We start from the raw sequence: 13,901 nt of genomic DNA on the forward strand, positions 1-13,901 counted from the left end.
TGGGGAACATTGCCTGAGCAGAAGGAATCAACTGTTTTTCCAGGACAACCTTGTTTGCGGCTTGATTCTTATGTACTTCGCAAAGAACAACCTGCCCAATTCCAGCCTTGCTGAAACATCCCCAGATCATCACTGATCCTCCACCAAATTCCACAGTGGGTTCAAGACACTCCAGGTCTCCGTCTAACCATTAGATGACCAGGTGTTGGGCAAAGCTGAAAATTAGACTCATCAGAGAAGATTACCTTACTCCAGTCCTCTATGGTCCAATCCTTATGGTCTTTGGCAAACTTCAGCCTGGCTCTCCTTTGCTTCTCATTGATGAACGGCTATTTTCTAGCTTTACATTACTTGAGTTCTGCCTTTAGGAGCCTGTTATGAACGGTTCTTGCAGAGCCCTTCACCCCAGCTGCCATTTTCCATTCCTTTTGTAGGTCACTTGATGTCATCCTGCGGTTGCTGAGTGACATGCAAATAAGATGACGGTCATCCCGGTCAGTGGAGAGTCGTTTTAGCCCTCTGCCGGTCTATAGCTTTGTTGTCCCCAATGTCTGCTGTTTGACCTTGTTGTAATGGACTGCCATCTTAGAAATTTTAAGGATGGAGGCAACATGACGCTCACTGTGTCCCTCTGCTAGTAAAGCCAGAATTGAGCCCTTCTTTTTCTCACTCAAGACTTTTCTTTTTAATTCCTTTGGCATGGTTAAAAGTTATATTTTCATTCCTATTACTTTTGGGCTATTCCTAGCACTTGTTTTGCCATCCAGCTTGTGCTATTGCAAGAGGATTGTGAACACCACAGCATTGTTTTTTTATACTTTCCTTCATTAACCCCTTCCCGACATGTGACGGTATAGTACGTCACATGTCGGGACCCCCGCTTTGATGTGCGCTCCGGCGGTGAGCGCACATCAAAGTCGCGACATGTCAGCTGTTTTTTACAGCTGACATGTGCGCGCAATAGCGGCGGGTGAAATCGCGATCACCCGCCGCTATTAACTAGTTAAATGCCGCTGTCAAACTCAGACAGCGGCATTTAACTACCGCATCCGGCCGTGCGGCCGGATATGAGCGCATCGCCGACCCCCGTCACATGATCGGGGGTCGGCGATGTGTCAGGAAGGTAACCATAGAGGTCCTTGAGACCTCTATGGTTACTGATTGCCGGTGGCTGTGAGCGCCCCCCTGTGGTCGGCGCTCACAGCACACCTGCAAATCTGCTGTGTAGCAGCGATCTTATGATCACTGCTGCATAGCAGAGCCGATCGGGTTGTGCCTGCTTCTAGCCTCCCATGGAGGCTATAGAAGCATGGCAAAAGTAAAAAAAAAAAAGTTTTTAAAAATGTGAAAAAAATAAAAAAAATATAAAAGTTTAAATCACCCCCCTTTCGCCCCAATCAAAATAAATCAATAAAAAAAAAAACCCAACCTACACATATTTGGTATCGCCGCGTTCAGAATCGCCCGATCTATCAATAAAAAAAAAGCATTAACCTGATCGCTAAATGGCGTAATGAGAAAAAAATTCGAAACGCCAGATTTACGTTTTTTTGGTCGCCACGACATTGCATTAAAATGCAATAACGGGCGATCAAAAGAACGTATCTACACCAAAATGCTATCATTAAAAACGCCAGCTCGGCACGCAAAAAATAAGCCCTCCCCTGACCCCAGATCACGAAAAATGGAGACGCTACGAGTATCGGAAAATGGCGCAATTTTGTTTTGTTTTGTTTTTTGCAAAGTTTGGAATTTTTTTTCACCACTTAGGTGAAAAATAACCTAGTCATGTTAGGTGTCTATGAACTCGTAGTGACCTGGAGAATCATAATGGCAGGTCAGTTTTAGCATTTAGTGAACCTAGCAAAATAGGCAAGCAAAAAACAAGTGTGGGATTGCACTTTTTTTGCAATTTCACTGCACTTGGAATTTTTTTCCCGTTTTCTAGTACACGACATGCTAAAACCAATGATGTCGTTCAAAAGTACAACTCGTCCCGCAAAAAATAAGCCCTCACATGGCCAAATTGACGGAAAAATAAAAAAGTTATGGCTCTGGGAAGGAGGGTAGCGAAAAACGAAAATGGAAAAACGGAAAAAGCTCCGGGGGTGAAGGGGTTAAATAAGATTTGGTTCAGGTGATCACCTAATCAGAAGCACATTAAGTAGAATGAGGTGTACTCTGGATGGAATTCAACTGACACTGGAATGGACTGGCTGTCAGACATGTAGAGAAGCTGATTTTTCGAAAACTGTGCAGTGGTCTGTTAATTTTTGCCAGAGCTGTATAATCAATGGAGGCAAAAGCAACAGAGAATAAGGGGAATCTCCAGCACCTACCTCCACCTGCAGAGCCGCACACCACACATATATGGCTGCTCTGTGCACACAGGACCTGTGATGAGGTCACAGGAGGGGAGGAGTCAGGGGTCACATGATCAGGGGCCTCAGTGTATGCAGGACTCTGCTGTGCTGGTTGTCATGGTGCTGGATGAGGGGAAGTTTATGTGTGGGGTCAGGAGGGGTTTACAGTGTGGATGTAGCAGAGCCGTGTGTGTACGAGGTGTACGGAGCGGATCAGTGTGTGTACGAGGTGTACGGAGCGGAGCAGAGTGTGTACAAGGTGTACGGTGCGAAACCGCATGTGTATGAGGAGTACGGAGCAGAGCCGCATGTGTACAAGGTGTATGGAGCGGAACCGCGTGTGTATGAGGCGTACGGAGCAGCTGCATGTGTAAGAGGTGTGCACGTGTGTATGAGGAGTACGGAGCAGAGCCGTGTGTAATACATGTATGGAGCGGAGACGTGTGTGTGTGACATGTACGTAGCGGAGCCACGCGTGTATGGAGCAGAACGGTGTGTGTCAGGCTGCCGTCACACTAGCAGTATTTGGTCAGTATTTTACATCAGTATTTGTAAGCCAAAACCAGGAGGGGAACAATCAGAGGAAAAGTATAATAGAAACATATGCACCACTTCTGTATTTATCACCCACTCCTGGCTTTGGCTTACAAATACTGATGTAAAATACTGACCAAATACTGCTAGTGTGATGGCAGCCTAAGACGTGTATGGAGGGAGCTGTGTGTGTACGGAGAGGAGCCGCACGTGTATGAGGTGTATGGAGTGGAGCAGGGCATGTACGAGGTGTATGGAGCGGAGTAGCACGTGTACGGGGTGTATAGAGCCGAGCAGCACGTGTACGGGGTGTACGTAGAGTGGCCATGTGTGTACGGAGCGGAGCCTCTACGTTGCGTATGGAGGAGAGTTGTGTAACATGTACAGTGTTGAGCCATGCGTGTGCGGGGCTTAGTTGTGTGTGTGCGGAGCCGTACATACATGATGTTTACAAAGTAAACCTGTATAAACATTTTAAGTGGTTGGTGATCTCAACTTCCTGTTTGTGTCACATTAGTTTATGGGAGGGGGGAAAGTTTTCTAGATGGGTGGTGACTATCTGAAGTCAGACATTTTGGAGCCAACTTTATTTTTTTCAATGGGAAGAGTGTCATGAGAGGGTTGCATTGACAATCCAACACAATGGGCAGCACTTTGTACACATTTTATAAGTGATCATAAACTTGTAAATAACTCATGAAAGAATAAAGTTACTTAAAACCAAGCACACCATTGTTTGTCTTGTGAAATTCTCAATAAGTTTAATGTGTCCGGGGTGAGTCAGGAAGTGAGAGAACCAGGGAAGTGAGGAAGTGGAGGAAGCAGAATAAATGTCAGGCCTGTCAAGAAGATGATGGGAGAAAAGGAAACATAAAGTATTCACCGTAGTATTTTTACCGATAGTCCTCTTTTTTTTATCCTGTAGACAGAGCACAAACTAAATTTATCGGAGGCAGAGATAGAGTCCTGCACTCATGTGAAGAAGACAGAGATCTTCCTCCATTTACCTGAGGAAAAAATAGAATGCGCAGCCTCCATTTTTGGGAGGAAAACTTTCAATCAAAGCTGTTATTCCATCAGGCAAAAATTTAAGAGTTAACAATTGTTTTAGATGATTGATGACAGATCAAAATTGTTTGAAATCAAGTCATCCATGTTTGAGTTTTTCAGCAGGAAATTGGATAAAATCTCTTTAGTTGAATATGTTGGTTGCTCAGAGTCACGGAAGGATTATGACCAGGCAAAAGACTATATCGGTAATAAAAACTATGACTGTGTCAGCATTATGATTGTTCCTTAACCCCTTAGTGACTGAGCCACTTTTGACCTTAATGACCTGGCCAGTTTTTACAATTCTGACCACTTTATGAGGTTATAGCTCTGAAATGCTTCAACGTAGCCCACTGATTTTAAGATTTTTTTTTTCGTGACATATTGTACTTCATGTTAGTGGTAAAACTTCTTCGATATGGCTTGTGTTTATGAAATAAATGGAAATTTGGCAAAAATTTGGAAATTTGGCAAAAATTTGGAAATTTGGCAAATTTCAATTTTTTTTATTTTTGTGCCCTTAATCCCAACCCTAAACACAACCATAACCCCAACACCACAACCGTAACCCCAACACAACCCTAACCCTAGCCTCAACCATAACCCTAACCCTAGCACAACCTTAACCGTAGCTCTAATCCTAGCCCCAACCCTAACCGTAAAGAATGGAAAAAAAAATAATTTTTTTATATTATTATTTTTACCTAAGGGGGTGACAAAGGGGGATTTACTATTTTTTTATTTTGATCACTGTGATAGGGTCTATCACAGTGTTTAAAATGAACCAATAGGGAAAATCTCATAATGTTGCCAGGTGATGACCAGCAGATCTCGGCAGGCGCACTGCACTTGCGCCTCCATTTTCTTCCGGGAAGATGACGCAGAGAGCTGGGGGACAGAGTCCGAAGGTCAGGGAATGGCAGAGGTACCGTGGGGGTTTGGGGACCTCATATCTCTCTCCTCTGGTATAAAGGATAAGAAACATAGGCAGCACACCAGTTGAAAGTGAAAAAACTTGATTATTTCATTTCCTAAAGCAGCGACCTTTTGGCTCAGGGTTGTGAGCTAGATCATTTCAGAGGAAAGAGAAATGAATGGAAAATACGACTTGTTTTGTGATCGCCGTTATAATGGCGATCACAAGACTGGGGCTGGTAAAAACTGACCCAAATCATGTTATCCGGGGTCTCAGCTACCCTCGGTAGCCGAGACTCTGGAGGGGGTAGCCGATACCCTGGAGATTTTCCAACGCTGGGGGGCGCTATACACTTATTTCTCAGTGCTGTTAAAAAGTGGCGCTGAGGAATAAGTACCCTTAAAGAGAACCTGTCACCCCCAAAATGGCTGGTGAGGTAAGCTCACCGGCATCAGGGGCTTATCTACAGCATTCTGTGATGCTGTAGATAAGCCCCCGATGTTACCTGAAAGAGGAGAAAAAGACGTTAGATTATACTCACCCAGGGGCGGTACCGGTGCGGTCTGGTCAAATGGGTGTCTCCGGTCCGCTCCGGCGCCTCCCATCTTCATTCCATGATGTCCTCTTCGGGTCTTTACACCGCAGCTCCGGCGCAGGCGTACTTTGTCTGCCCTGTTGAGGGCAGAGCAAAGTACTGCAGTGCGCAGGCGCCGGGCCTCTCTGACCTTTCCGGCGCCTGCGCACTGCAGTACTTTGCTCTGCCCTCAACAGGGCAGACAAAGTACGCCTGCGCCGGAGCCGCGGCGTAAAGACCCGAAGAGGACGTCATGGAATGAAGATGGGAGGCGCCGGAGCGGACCGGAGACACCCATCCGACCTGACCGCAGCGGGACCGCCCCTGGGTGAGTATAATCTAACGTCTTTTTCTCCTCTTTCAGGTAACATAGGGGGCTTATCTACAGCATTACAGAATGCTGTAGATAAGCCCCTGATGCCGGTGAGCTTACCTCACCAGCCATTTTGGGGGTGACAGGTTCCCTTTATCTGCCACTGTTAAAAGGTGTATCGGCAGTCGTTAATGGGTTAAATGATCATTTGGGGGCCTTAAGAGCATGCCTCCTTATTTTCATCTTTGGTAGACTGAGAAACATTCGCTTCCACATTGTTATGGAGAAAAATGACTAAAAGAGATTTGCCTTTTAGGCAAGCGAAAAATTCAGAAAATTTAACATTCCTTCTGTGACAGTTTTCTGGCATGAAGAAAGCAAGAGGTATATTCATGAAAAAGTTTTGTGACTTTTTTGTGTTGGCTTCATCAAAAAAATACATAATTTCTTACCTGTAATGGGATTCTTCATAACCCATGACAGCACCACAGAGAGAGGGGATCCACCGGGGATAAAAAGAGCGGAACCTGTCCCATGCAGCAGTTGGGTTACAAAGGACCTCCATAATGGTTATAAACAAAAAGTAAACACCAACCACAATGCTTCCCTGAGCACAATGTAACCTCCATGCCAGGAAACTAACCAGTGCTTACCCATTAAAAGTGACGGGAGGGAATATAAGGATGCTGTCATGAGTTCTGAATAATCCCATTACTGGAAAGTAATTACGTCTTTTTTTATTACCCATGACAGCACCACGGAGAGATTTACAGAGAAAATTAACTTTTAGGGAGGTGTCATGGCATGTAGAAGACTTCTCAAAGGATAGATCAGAAGAAGCAAAATCCAGTCTGTAGTGTTTATAAAAGGTAGAAAGAGAGGACCACATTGCTGACTTACACATTCGCTTTAGGAATAAGCTAATCTGATGACATCTTTAGTCCATCTTGTATAGTAATTTTATATGCTTTATAAAGCCTGGAATGAAATAAACAGCTACTGACATGTTCTCCAAGATTCTGTAGCCGATATATACTTTATTAAGCATCTACTGACATCTAGTGTATGAAATTTCTCTTCTTTATGATCTTTGGGGTAAACGCAGAGTGAAGGAAGAATAACTTCTTGACTCCTACGAAACCTGGAGGCCACTTTTAGGAGGTATGCCAGATCCAGTTTTATTGACCCCAGAAGGACAGTCTTTAATGTGAGGATTTAGGCTAGGTTCACACTGCTTTAGCAGCAGCCCGTTCAGCACATACGCTAACGGGCTGCTGTTAACGCAAGTGCCGACGTTTACATCACGCTAGCGCAGATAGAGCATTTGCTAGCTCTATCTGCGCTAGCAGTGACGAACCCGGAAACGCTGCAGCCCACGTCTCAGGGTCCGTCACTCAATGACGGCACATCCCGTCCAATGCGTCCGACACTGCAGTCAATGGCGGCCGTAACGGACTACGTTACACCGCGTTTATGTCGCGGTGTAACGTAGTCCGTCTAACGGACACCATTAGCGCAATGTGAACCCAGCCTTAGACTAATGTTGAGTCCATGGGTTCAAAGGTAGAGACTGTTAGTCCTGTCAGAACCAGATTCACTTTTAGACTGGAAATCAGCTTTAATAAAATGAGAAATCCACAGATTACCAGGTAAGTCATAATAATATAAGACACCAAGACCAGACACATTAACTTTAAGGGTATGTGCACACGTTCAGGATTTCTTGCAGAAATTTCCTGAAGAAAACCGGAAATTTTCTGCAAGAAATCCGCATTTTTTTTTTTGCGTTTTTTTTCCGGTTTTTTCGCGTTTTTTTAGCATTCTGCAAGCGTAATTAGCTTGCAGAATGCTAAAGTTTTCCAAGCGATCTGTAGCATCGCTTGGAAAACTGACTGACAAGTTGGTCACACTTGTCAAACATACTGTTTGACAAGTGTGACCAACTTTTTACTATAGATGCAGCTTATGCAGCATCTATAGTAAAAGATAGAATGTTTAAAAATAATAAAAAAAATAAAAAAATGCTTATACTCACCCAGACATCTCATCAGCGGCGTCCGTTCGTCTTCCTATAGCTGGTGTGTGCGCACAGGGCCTTCCGTGACGTCACGGTCACGTGAGCGGTCACATGACCGCTCACGACCAATCACAGGACAGTGACGTCATCGGCTAGGTCCTTCGCCGCACATCAGCTACAGGAACCGAACGGCAGCGTGCAGCGGTGAGGCGGGAACACTGCGCGGGACATCGAGGGTGAGTATAGGACTATTTTTTATTTTATTTCTTATTTTTTGACCACTTATATGGTGCCCAGTGCGTGGAGGAGAGTCTCCTCTCCTCCACCCTGGGTACCAACCGCACATAATCTGCTTACTTCCCGCATGGTGTGCACAGCCCCGTGCGGGAAGTAAGCAGATCAATGGACTCCTAGGTGTGCGGAATCCCCGCAATTCCGCATTTTTAATGAACATGTTGCTTTTTTTTCCGCTATGCGATTTTTTCGCGGAAAAAATCGCAACATTTGCACAAAAAATGCGGAATACCTTGTAAATAATAGGAGGCATATGTTAGCGTTTTTTTCGCGTTTTTATCACGTTTTTATAGCGAAAAAACGCGAAAAAAACGCTAAAAATCCTGAACGTGTGCACATGGCCTTAGAGTGCTAGTAGAAGGCCCCCGTTTCAGACCTTTTTGAGGAAACTCTAGAATGGCATTGACTAGCACACGATCTTCCATTCTCGCTTCCTGAGCTGGATAGAAATTTTTTCCCAGGTTCTAACATAAATTCTCATAGTTACTGTCTTTCTACTCTGGAGCAAGTTGGAGACCAGGTTTAAAGAGAAGCCTCTGTTTCTTAACCCCTTCATGACCCAGCCTATTTTGACCTTAAAGGGAACCTGTCACCACGTTTTTGGAAGATGGGATAAAAATAGCGTTAAATAGGGGCAGAGGTGGGCATTACATTAGTGTGTTTGTTATGCGTTTATTACCCACCTAACTTGCCGAAATACCTTTGCAAAGTCTCCGTTTTCGCCTGTCAATCAGGCTGGTCTGGTCAAAAGGGCGTCTTGTCTTCCCCCAGATTTTGCGTAGTTTTCCGTTGGTGGCGTAGTGGTGTACGCATGCCCAAAGTCCTGAATCCTCTGCCAGGGGATTTAAAAGAGCGCGCTGTTCGTTTTCATTGGTGATCGGTGGGCGCGGCCATCTTCCTTTGGCCGCGCGTGCGCAGAAGCGGCGCTCTGCTGGCCGCGGCTTCAGGAAAATGGCCGCGGGATGCCGCGCGTGCGCAGATGGATATCGCGGCGGCCATTTTCCTGAAGCCGCGGCCAGCAGAGCGCCGCTTCTGCGCACGCGCGGCCAAAGGAAGATGGCCGCGCCCACCGATCACCAATGAAAACGAACAGCGCGCTCTTTTAAATCCCCTGGCAGAGGATTCGGGACCTTGGGCATGCGCACACCACTACGCCACCAACGGAAAACTACGCAAAATCTGGGGGAAGACAACGCCCTTTTGACCAGACCAGCCTGATTGACAGGCGAAAACGGAGACTTTGCAAAGGTATTTCGGCAACTTAGGTGGGTAATAAACGCATAACAAACACACTAATGTAATGCCCACCTCTGCCCCTATTTAACGCTATTTTTATCCCATCTTCCAAAAACGTGGTGACAGGTTCCCTTTAATGACCTGGCCATTATTTGCAATTCTGACCAGTATCCCTTTATGAGGTAATAACTCAGGAACACTTCAACGGATCCTAGCGATTCTGAGATTGTTTTTTTGTGACATATTGGGCTTCATGTTAGTAGTAAATTTAGGTCGATAATTTTTGCGTTTATTTGTGAAAAAAATTGAAATTTAGTGAAAATTTTGAAAATTTCGCAATTTTCAAATTTTGAAATTTTATTGTTAAACCAGAGAGTTATGTGACACAATATAGTTAATAAATTACATTTCCCACATGTCTACTTTACATCAGCACAATTTTGGAAACAAATATTTTTTTTGCTAGGAAGTTATAGGGGTTAAAATTTGACCAGCGATTTCTCATTTTTACAACAAAATTTAGAAAACCATTTTTTTTAGGGACCACATCACATTTGAAGTCAGTTTGTGGGGTCTGTACGGCTGAAAATACCCAAAAGTGACACCATTCTAAAAACTGCACCACTCAAGGTGCTCAAAACTGCACTCAAGAAGTTTATTAACCCTTCATGTGTTTCACAGCAGTGGAAGCAACATGGAAGGAAAAAATGAACATTTAACTTTTCAGTCACAAAAATTATCGTTTAGCAACAATTTTTTTTATTTTTCCAAGGGTAAAAGGAGAAAGTGGACCCCGAAAGTTGTTGTCCAATTTGTCCTGAGTACGTCGATACCCCATATGTGGGGGGGGGGGGACTACTGTTTGGACGCACGGCAGGGCTCAGGAGGGAAGGAGCGCCATTTGATTTTTTGAATGAAAAATTGGCTCCAATCTTTAGCGGACACCATGTCGCGTTTGGAGAGCCCCTGTGTGCCTAAACATTGGAGCTTCCCCACAAGTGACCCCATTTTGGAAACTGGACCCCCCAAGGAACTTATCTAGATGCATAGTGAGCACTTTAAACCCCCAGGTGCTTAACAAATTGATCCGCAAAAATGAAAAAGTACTTTAAAAAAAAAAAAAAAAAAGTTCTTTTAGCCTCAATTTTTTCATTTTCACATGGGCAACAGGATAAAATGGATCCTAGAATTTGCTGGGCAATTTCTTCTGGGTACACCGATACATCATATGTGGGGGTAAACCACTGTTTGGGCGCACGGCAGGGCTCGGAAGGGAAGGAGCGCCATTTGACTTTTTGAATGGAAAATTAGCTCCAATCATTAGCGGACACCATATCGTGTTTGGAGAGCCCCTGATGTGCCTAAACATTGGAGCTCTCCCACAAGTGACCCCATTTTGGAAACTAGACCTCCCAAGGAACTAATCTAGATGCGTGGTGATCACTTTGAACCCCCAAGTGCTCCACAAAAGTTTATAACGCTGAGCCGTGAAAATAAAAAATAATTTTTCCTTACTCAAAAATGATTATTAAGCCAGCAATTTTTTATTTTCACAAGGGTAACAAGAGAAATTGGACCCCAAAAGTTGTTGTCCAGTTTGTCCTGAGTACTCTGATACCCAATATGTGGGGGTAAACCACTGTTTGGGCACACGTCAGGGCTCGGAAGGGAGAGAGCACCATTTGACTTTTTCAACGCAAGATTGGCTGGAATCAATGGTGGCGCCATGTTGCATTTGGAGACCCCCTGATGTGCCTAAACAGTGGAAACCCCTCAATTCTAACTCCAACACTAATCCCAACACACCCCTAACCCTAATCCCAACTCTAACCATGACCCTAATCACAACACATCCCTAACCCTAATCCCAACCCTAACCACAAGCCTAACCCTAACCCCAACACACCCCTAACCCTAATCTTAACCCCAATTCCAACCCTAACCCTAATTCCAACCCTAACCCTAATGCTATGTGCCCACGTTGCGAATTTGTGTGCGGATTTTTCCCCACCGGTTTTGAAAAATCCGCAGGTAAAACGCACTGCGTTTTATCTGTGGATTTATCGCAGATTAACAGTGTTTTTTGTGTGGATTTCACCTGTGAATTCCTATACAGGAACAGGTGTAAAACGCTGTGGAATTCGCACAAAGAATTGACATGCTGCGGAAAATTAGGAGTGGTATTTTCCACACCATGGGCACAGATTTGGTTTTCCATAGGTTTACATGGTACTGTAAATGTGATCGAAAACTGCTATGAATCCACAGCGGCCAATCCGCTGCGGATCCACAGCCAAATCCACACCGTGTGCACATAGCCTAATTCTAACCCTAATTCCAACCCTAACCCTATTTCTTACCCTAATTGCAACCCTAATACTAACCCTAACCCTAGTGGAATAATAAAAATAAATATATTTTCTTTATTTTATTATGTTCCCTACCTATGAGGGTGATAAAGGGGGGTAATTTACTATTTTTTTTATTTTGATCACTGTGACAGGATCTATCACAGTGATCAAAATGAATGAATCTGCTGGCCGGCAGATTCGGCGGGCGCACTGCGCATGCGCCTGCCATTTTAGAAGATGGCGGCACCCATCATAGAAGCCGGAGTGACACCAGGAGGGACCCCGGGACTCCGGAGGTACGGGGTGGTGGGATCGGACATAGGGGGCACCGGACAGGACAGAGGGGAGATGATTATGGTGGGGAACATAATGGGGGGAGGAAAGACTGACGGCGGTGGCAGATCGCCGCTGTCAGTCGGTGGGGGGGTCAGATCGGGGTCTCCAGCTGTGGCCGATGATATTGCAGCATCGGCCATGGCTGAATTGCTATATTCACCAAGTTTCATTGGTGAAATATTACAAATTGCTCTGATTGGCTGTTGAAAGTGAAAAAGCCAATCAGAGCGATAGTAGCCACGGGGGGGTAAAGCTACCCCCCCCTGGGCTGAAGTACTACTGCTCCAGTTCCTGTAGGTCAGTTGAAATTTGAGTTAACCCTTTCACCCGACCTGCAGGAACGCGATCCCTCCTTGGCACCACATAGGCGTCACAGGTCGGATTGGCACCGACTTTCATGACGCCTATGTGGCGTCACAGGTCGGGAAGGGGTTAAAAGTGACCTCTCAAGTTCCACACTATCAAAGGCAGACTGGCTGCTTGAGGATGTCAAACCGGACTCTGCTTCTTCTAGGCTTCTCTCATGAGTTTGTTGTTTTAAGCAGTGACTGGGTTAGTCAAATCAGCTCCCAGTGGTTAAGTGGTGGAGGAAGCTAGCTCAACCTTTGGATGTAAGTATACTGGCTATAAGGGACAGTGACACAAGGTTTTGGTGTGCTTTCTGTGGGAAGTTTTGTCTGTCATTATACCGATAATGGGTGACTCTGGGTGTCACTAATGTGGAGTGGAGGGATGCTGAAGGTGGCTCATTGTTGTGCTCTGCAATTGCATGACCAAAACAGAAAAAAGGTGGGACCCTTACCAGAGGGTAAGGTCATTGAGCACAATTTTAAGCCTTCTCAGAAAAGCTATGCCACTGTTAAGAAAATAGTTATCTGTTCATATGTAACTTGACCGTGATAAGTAACTTGATTATAACTGTCATTTGAAGGAGATCATCTCATGGATTTGATATTTTAGGCTGCTACAGAAGCGAAAATTTGACTGGATTAGTCAAATCTGCTCCCAGTGGTTAAAGGTAACCTGTCAAGTGAAAAAAAAGCTGTTAATCTGCAGACATGAGGTTAATCTGCAGTTTAATAGCATTCTGAACCTGCCTCGTGCCGGCACTGAGAGCTCCGCTGCGGAGAGGAAATTAACTTTATTCCACCCCCGTAATCATTTGCCGTTCAGTCATGGGGGTGGTGCCAGGCAGGTTCAGTCACCACTGTGTGTATTGAGAGCAATGACTGACAGCCGACCCTAACGATGAGCGAGCTGTCAGTCAATGCCAGGTGACATTGACATTTGAGAGTAGTCCTTCATAGAAGATAAAAATGTGAAGAGATAAATATGGTAAGCTAGAGATGAGATGAAGCTTCCATTTAGTGGGATGCTTGAAGCCAGATGTAATAGTGTGGTGGGAGTATGTTTGATGTTAGAATCCCAAATCGGGGTAGAGTAGGAACTTTATGTAAATATAATGCCTATATGGGACAGGGACACAAGGTTTTGGTTTGCATTCTGTGGAGAAGCTCTTTCAGTCATTATACCGATAATGGGGGCACGGAGTGTGACTAATGTGGGGCAGAAAAGTGCTGGATTTGGCTCAAGACCATCTGTTAGAGATGAGTATGCCTTTCAAGGCAAGAAAGGTTGAGGACCAATGCTTTAAGGAGTTGTGCTCTGCAACCACACAACTGAAATAGATGAGAGGTTATTATACTATTTTCAAATGGATGAGTTTCTACCATAATCACTATGCTTCGTGCCATCCTTTTGTTCCCACTTCCCCCTTTTTTGAAGGATATTTTTCCAATTCTATCACACGAAACACAAGAATGCAAGTTTTCAAATCAAATATTTATTAATAAAATAAGAAGCCCCTCATCTAGTTTCTTCCACTTTTACATATTCTCACTTGAATATTTCAGATCA

This window comes from Ranitomeya variabilis, chromosome 4, assembly GCF_051348905.1.
Source record: "Ranitomeya variabilis isolate aRanVar5 chromosome 4, aRanVar5.hap1, whole genome shotgun sequence".
NCBI classification, from domain to species: Eukaryota; Metazoa; Chordata; class Amphibia; order Anura; family Dendrobatidae; genus Ranitomeya; species Ranitomeya variabilis.